The sequence below is a fragment of the Coenobita brevimanus genome, chromosome 8, assembly GCF_032717465.1.
Source record: "Coenobita brevimanus isolate Jiangsu-jjx chromosome 8, ASM3271746v2, whole genome shotgun sequence".
NCBI lineage: Eukaryota > Metazoa > Arthropoda > Malacostraca > Decapoda > Coenobitidae > Coenobita > Coenobita brevimanus.
Genome location: NC_136961.1, coordinates 47,054,483 through 47,061,982, shown reverse-complemented (window position 1 = coordinate 47,061,982; position 7,500 = coordinate 47,054,483). Strand labels below are relative to the sequence as shown.

General features: G+C 41.6%; 1 protein-coding gene across 1 annotated transcript in view; it reads left to right on the top strand.

Moving 5' to 3' along the window:
* Positions 1-7,500, top strand: part of LOC145407916 (alpha-(1,3)-fucosyltransferase C-like) — a 26,088-nt gene that overhangs the window by 10,892 nt on the left and 7,696 nt on the right. The gene's annotated exons all lie outside the window — the stretch shown is intronic.

Genomic DNA, 7,500 nt, shown 5'->3' with positions numbered 1-7,500 from the left:
ATACTACCCACACAATTTCGCATACATACTACCTCATACTACCCACACAATTTCTCATACACGCTACCTCATACTACCCACACTATTTCTCATACATACTACCTCACACTATTTCTCATACTACCTCACACTATTTCTCATTCTGCCACACACTATTTCTCATACTACCTCACACTGTTTCTCATACTGCCTCACACTTTCTCATACCACCTCACTGTCTCTCATACTACCTCACACTATTTCTTATGCTATCTCATACTGTTTCTCATACTACCTGACACTATTTCTCATATTACACCACACTATTTCTCATTCTGCATCACACTATTTCTCATACTACCACACTATTTCTCATACTACCTCACACTTTCTCATACTGCCTCACACAATTTCTCATACTACCTCACACTATTTCTCATGCTACGTCACACTTTCTCAGACCACCTCACTTTCTCTTACTACCACACACTATTTCTCATACTACCTCACACTATTTCTCATACTACCTCACACTGTTTCTCATACTACCTTACAGTATTTGCAATACTACCTCAATTTCTCATACTGCCTCACTGTGTTTCTCATACTACATCACACTATTTCTCATACTACCTCACTATTTCTCATGCTACCTCACACTATTTCTTACTACATCACACTATTTCTCATACTACCTCGCTCTATTTCTCATGCTGCGTCACTCTGTGTCTGTCTGGTCACCATGATTCGCTTCACCACAACTGATAGAGCCTACTTGATGCAAGTTCAGGGTTTATCTCTCTCTCTCTCTCTCTCTCTCTCTCTCTCTCTCTCTCTCTCTCTCTCTCACTGTATATTAGGGAGATGGAGTGCTTAGTAGGGGAGTGGAGAGGGAGGTCGAGGATGAGGTGGTGGGATGGGGTGGAGAGATGTAAGAGAGGTGTGAGTTGGCGAAAAGGCAGCGTGATGGCAGAGGACAGGGGTAACATGGAGGTGATTTGTCTGTGGCCACCCCTTACGAAATTTACGAGGAAGTTAATGTGATTTAAGTTTGCTAAAGTGGCGACGTGGCGAAAGTTGGCGAGAAATTACCGTAGAATTATTAACTTCATCCCAAGACACCAATATGATGTCAGTGTGGTGGAGCTTGGTGGCCGGGTGGATAGGGTGGTGGGCGGGTGGGTGGATGGGCGGGGTGTAAAGGGGAACGAGATGAGTGGGATGGGTGGCTGGGCAGAGTTGGGTGGGTGGGTGTGGTAGGACAGTGGGGTAGCGTGGGTGGGTGAGTGAGTATGCAGGGTGGGCGGAAGGGGGTAAGTGGGTGGACTGGGTGGAGGAGTGTGGCGTTAGTGGGAAAATAGGTCCACGGGGATTAGGTCAGCTCCATGACGTGAATAGGTCCATGGTAAGGAGAGAGAGAGAGAGGGAGAGAGAGTTCTGTGCTTGCATGCACTTAAAAAAAAAAAAAGCATCTTTGTCGTTATCAGTTTTCTCAGCGATAACAACGAGGAGCAAGGTTACAGAGAGTAGTAGTAGTCTCTCTCTCTCTCTCTCTCTCTCTGTCTATCTATCTATCTATCTATCCATCTATCTGTCTATCTATCAGTGTCAATATATCTATTTTATTCAACATTTCTTCACACTCATTACAAGCTGCTCTCCATGTGTATCTGTTAATCCTCCTATCTTTTCATCCGTCCTCTCCATCTCACTGTACTCATTTGTCTATCTATCCATCTTTCTGTCTACCTATCTGTCTGTCTGTCTAAATATATCAGCGTCTGTCTGTGTCTGTCTCTGTGTACTATATTTTATGTATGTATGTATCCATGTATGTGTGTATGTATGTATTATACATGTGTAATACATAGAGAGAGAGAGAGAGAGAGAGAGAGAGAGAGAGAGAGAGAGAGAGTGTTCTGTGCTTGCATGCACTAAAAAAAAAAAAAAACAGCTTTGTCGTTATCAGTTATCTCAGCGATAACGACGAGGAGCAGGGTTACAGAGAGTAGTAGTCTCTCTGTCTCTCTCTCTCTCTCTCTCTCTTTCTCTCTCTCTCTCTCTCTCTCTCTCTCTCTCTCTCTCTCTCTCTCTCTCTCTCTCTCTCTCTCTCTCTCTCTCTCTCTCTCTCTATATATATATATATATATATATATATATATATATATATATATATATATATATATATATATATATATATCAGTTTGGAAGAATGGTGTAATTGTTAAAGTTCCGAAGAAGGGAGACCTGAGTGAATGTGGTAATTGGAGGGGAATCTCTTTGTCACCGATAGCTTTGAAAGTTTTCAGTAGAGTGTTGTTAAATAGGTTGGAGCCTGTGGTTGAGGGTATTCTGAGGGATGAACAGGCTGGTTTTAGAAAGGGACGTGGTTGCAATGATCAGATCTTTATAGTTAGGCATTTGATGCAGCAAGTTAATGAAATGAGAGTACCGTTAAGTCTTTGTTTTGTTGATTTTGAAAAGGCTTTTGATAGTGTTTCGAGAGAGACTATGGGGAAGATCATGAGACATTATGGAATACCAGAGGAGTTTGTGAGGGTCATTATGAACATGCATGAGGACACATTTTGTAAAGTGATGGTTGATGGTTGTCTGAGTGATTCGTTTGAAGTCAAGTCCGGAGTAATTCAAGGTGGTGTTCTATCGCCTTTACTATTTATATTGGTCATTGATTATATTATGAAACGCGTTGGAACAGAAACCGGTGCAGGTATACTTTGGGGAGAGAACAGGAAACTTTTGGATTTAGATTATGCAGATGATATAGTTTTGATTTGTGATGGGCCAGAAGAGATGCAGAGAGTGTTGGACTGTTTGGTGAGTGAAGGTCGCAAGGTGGGTTTGGTTATTAATTGTGGAAAAACTGAAATAATCAATATGAATATGGAAAATGCACAGGAATGTGTAATTGGAGGTATGGTTGTAAAGCAAGTTGATAGGTTTAAATATTTAGGTACTTATTTAGCCAAGGATGGTTCTTTGAACTTTGAATTCGAGGAAAGGTTAAAGAAGGCTAATCAGGCAATGGGAATGCTTAAAAATATTTGGAATAATAACAATTTCTCTGTGCATACAAAAATCAAACTTTATAAGGTAATGGTTAGGAGTATCTTAATTTATGGACACGAGTCTTGGTACAGCACAGTGACTGTGGAAAATAAATTCTTGGTGTTTGAAAATAAAGCACTTAGAAGAATATTAGGAGTTAAGTGGTGGGAAAGGATACCAAATAGTAGAATTAGAGAAATAACGGGAGTGCAGCCGATCGATGAATATGTTAGATTCTCACGATGGAAGTGGCTAGGACATGTGTATAGGAGACAGGGAATAGTACGAGGTACACCAGGGTGGGTGGCACTTGGTAGGAGAGGTAGAGGAAGGCCAAAAGAGACGTGGGTGAGGACAATGAGACGGGAAGCTGGAGATGAGTGTTGGGGAGATCTTGAGGAGTTAGCACAAGATAGGATGTGGTGGTGTGAGTTCATCGAGGCCCTATGCATCCCCGAGGGTGCCACAGGAAATGATTGATATATATATGTATCTATCAGTGTCAGTATATCTATTTTATTCAACATTTCTTCACACTCATTACAGGCTGCCTTCCATGGTTATCTGTTAATCATCCCATCGCTTTATCTTTCCATCTGTCCATCTCACTTGACTCATTTGTCTATCTATCCATCTGTCTATCTACCTGTCTGTCTGTCAGTCTGTCTGTCTAAATATACCTGCATCCATGTGTGTATGTATGTCTGTCTCCCTGGACTACCAGTAAAAATTATGTATACATGTATCTGTGTATGTATGTATGTATTTATGTATGTATCCATGTAGGTGTATATCTATGTACGTATATTTGTATGTACGTAAATGTATGTATGTACGTGTGTTTGGTACCTTCCTTCTAATCTTCACCTGGTTATTTTCTCTCCGTCTCAGCAGCATTGGTTTTCCCCGTTGTCACTTTTATGGCTTGTGCTGGGAATCGCCACTCCTTAGTCATTTGTTGTTTGTTTTGCCGTGTTACTAACAAGTTTGCGACATGTTTGGATAGCGGGTGTTGTGGTCAGTGCTGTCTCTCTCTCTCTCCCTCTCATTGCTGACCCACCCCTTATGCTGCTGTATTCTCGTATTCAGTGGGTTTGAAAGAGAGAGAGAGGGAGAGATAGTTAAATGCAGTGATTCCCAACCTTTACACCTTGGAGGAAGCCCTGAAACAAGTTTTCATACCCCAGGGAACCCCTACCTACAGTATATATATATATATATATATATATATATATATATATATACAGTGGAGAGAGAGAGAGAGATTAAGAAAGAATACTGAAAAATATAGTCTCTATAAAATCTACCTTAACGTCACAAGGGAGTTCGCATTACAAATCAAATCAGTGTAATATTTACCTTCAGTGTGATTCTTGGGCTTGTTTCTCTTTGCACAATTGTTGAATTGTTGGCCGAATTTTTGACAAACAAACGCAGTTCTTCCTTGACAGGCAGCAGAAAATTCCTTGCTTTACTTTTGATGACTGTTAGACCTTTTTATATACTGCATTTATTTCATGATTTCTTGAGGAACCCCCGATGATGGTCTGCGGAACCCTGTTTGGGAATCACTAGTTAAATGTATAAATTCCTGCGAAAATAATAAAACGGAAAATGTCATTACGATGTAAAAAAAATTCTACGGTCCTAGCATGCCATATTTCACACACCTGGATTTTGGGTAGGTGTTCATGATGATGATGATGGTGATGATGATGATAATGATGATGTCAGGTCTGGTATTTTATTCCAGCTAACGCCACACCATTTTATTCATCCAGGAGTGAAGATGGGAGCCTGAGAGTTTTCATATCATCATTAACCTTACCTGTGTGTGTGTGTGTGTGTGTGTGTGTGTGTGTGGAGGGGTATATGTGAGAGTGTGATTTGAGTTGGGGAGAGGACAGCTTGTTGGTGGAGGACAAGGTGACATGGAGGTAATTAAATGGGTATGGGAGGAATATGGCAGGCAGTTGTTAGTTGCATGTCAGTTTTAATCTTGGAATTAATAGAGTTAGATAGATAGATAGATAGATGGATGGATGGATGGATACATATATAGTCAGATAGATATATTTAGGGATGGATGTAGAGATGGAGGGATGGTTAGATTGATAGATAGATAAATGGATGGATGGATACATGAATAGACAGATAGATACATACAGGGATGAATGTAGAGATGGAGGGATGAATAGATTGGTTGATAGATAGATAGATAGATGGATGGATACATAGATAGCTACATATATACATTTATGGATGAGTGTATAGATGGATGGATAGATTGATAGATAGATAGATGGATGGATAGATAGATAGATAGGTAGGTTAGCAGTGAAGTAGGGAGGGAGATTATTTATGAACAGAGATACATGGAGACAGACAGACAGACAAAGACAGATATAGAAAAACAGATAGAGAAATAGACAGACAAATAGACAGATAGATAGACAAATAGGTAGATAGATAAGAAGACAGATACAGAAGGTAGATAGATAGATAGATAATGACAAAGACATTAGCACTAAATATGCATATACACTCTTGGCTGTGATTGTCTTTGTGCAGAAACACCTGTAGCTGGCCAGGTATCCCCGCCAGGTGCTATCCACGTGTTATCCACCACCACCACTACTAACAACAGCAGTAACAACAACTACATCACCACCATCACCACTACCTACAACAACAGCACATATCACCACCACCACCACCAACAACAACAACTGCATCACCACCATCACCACTACCAACGACAACAGCACCACCACCACCAACAACAACAACATCTGCTACATTACCACCACCACCACCACTGCCTACAACAACACAGTCACCACCACCGCCACCAACACCATCACCATCACCGCCACCATTACCACCACCACCAACAGCAACAACAACAACAACAGTAACAACAACAACAATCGTCTTTCGGTGTCCAAAATAAAACACACACACACACACACACACACACACACACACACACACACACACACACACACACACACACACACACACACACACACACACACACACACACACGCTTCACTGTGATTGTTCGTATATGAAAAACACTTGTTATATGTCAACAGGTGTTTTGGTGTGGTCGTGTGCCGAGAATGGAGAATGAGAGACTAAATAGGAGAGTGTAAGTGAGTGAGGTGGAGGAGGGGAGGGAGACTGAGGATGAGATGTAAGACTGGGGTGGTGAGAATGAGAGACTGGCTAGGAGAGTGTATGTGTATGAGGTGGAGGAGGGGAGTGGAGGGGTAGACCGAGGATGAGATGGAGGGATGGTGTGGAGAGATGCGAGGGGCAGGTGTGGCTTGGAGAGAGGACAGACTGATGACAGGGGACAGGGTAACATGGAGGTGGTTTATTTGTGGCCACCCCTAGCAGGATTAAGGCGTCTGGCTATAGATAGATAGGTAGGTAGGTAGATAGATAGGGAAATAGGTAGATAGATAATACAGATAGATAGGTGGAGATATAAATAGATAAATTGACAGCTAGATAGATATTTTCCCCCTCCCCCCACACCCACACCCCAGCCTAAATACGATCCCGGACCGGTCAGAATGTTGGACAAAACCAGTCTCCCTCTCGTCCCTCCACAAGCAGCAGTAAAATTAGGGATCTCGATGTACATTTGATGGTTGCGTATCGTTTTCAAGGGGAAGATTGTGCCTTGGCAGAAATTTCCGTAATGAACCTCGTGCTGTCGATACGCATTTATATTTTATTTATTTATTTATTTATTTATTATACCGGTATTTATTATTTGTGGTTGGGGATGTGAAAAGGGGGAGGGAGGGGAGGGGAGGGGGAGTGGGGGGGAGGGTAGAACTGAGAAAGGTAAAAATAACAGAAAAAAATATGCAAAAATGTTTAGAAATAATGTAAAAAGCAATGAGAGAGAGAGAGAGAGAGAGAGAGAGAGAGAGAGTTGTTTATGAGCATCACAGCGATAACGGAGAGGAAACCGCGTATCTTGGATGACGCCCATACACCTCCGTATTCACAGAACTTATTTACGATACGCCTCCTCCTCCTCCTCCTCCTCCTCCTCCTCCTTCGTTATCTTCGTCAATTTCCTCTCCTTCTTCTTCGTCACCATCTCCTTACAGTCACGAAGAAGTGCTATGGAGACGATGTAGAGCCATGGCATTGTCTTTTTCTGCCAATGAGGCACGTGAAATCGAGAGGACGAAAATCTGGGCCAAGTTAAGGTGAAGAGATTGTAGTGAGTGGTAAGAGCGTTGGTGGATGTCAACTCGGCCCGGATGCAGAAACCGAAATCCTCTGCTCTCCGGCGCCTTATTCTTATTCGTATTCTTATTTTTCATTCTTCTTTTTCTTCTTCAACATATTTGTATTTGTATTATTATTATTATTATTATTATTATTAGTGGTAGTAGTAGTAGTAGTACCGGTAGTAGTAGTTGC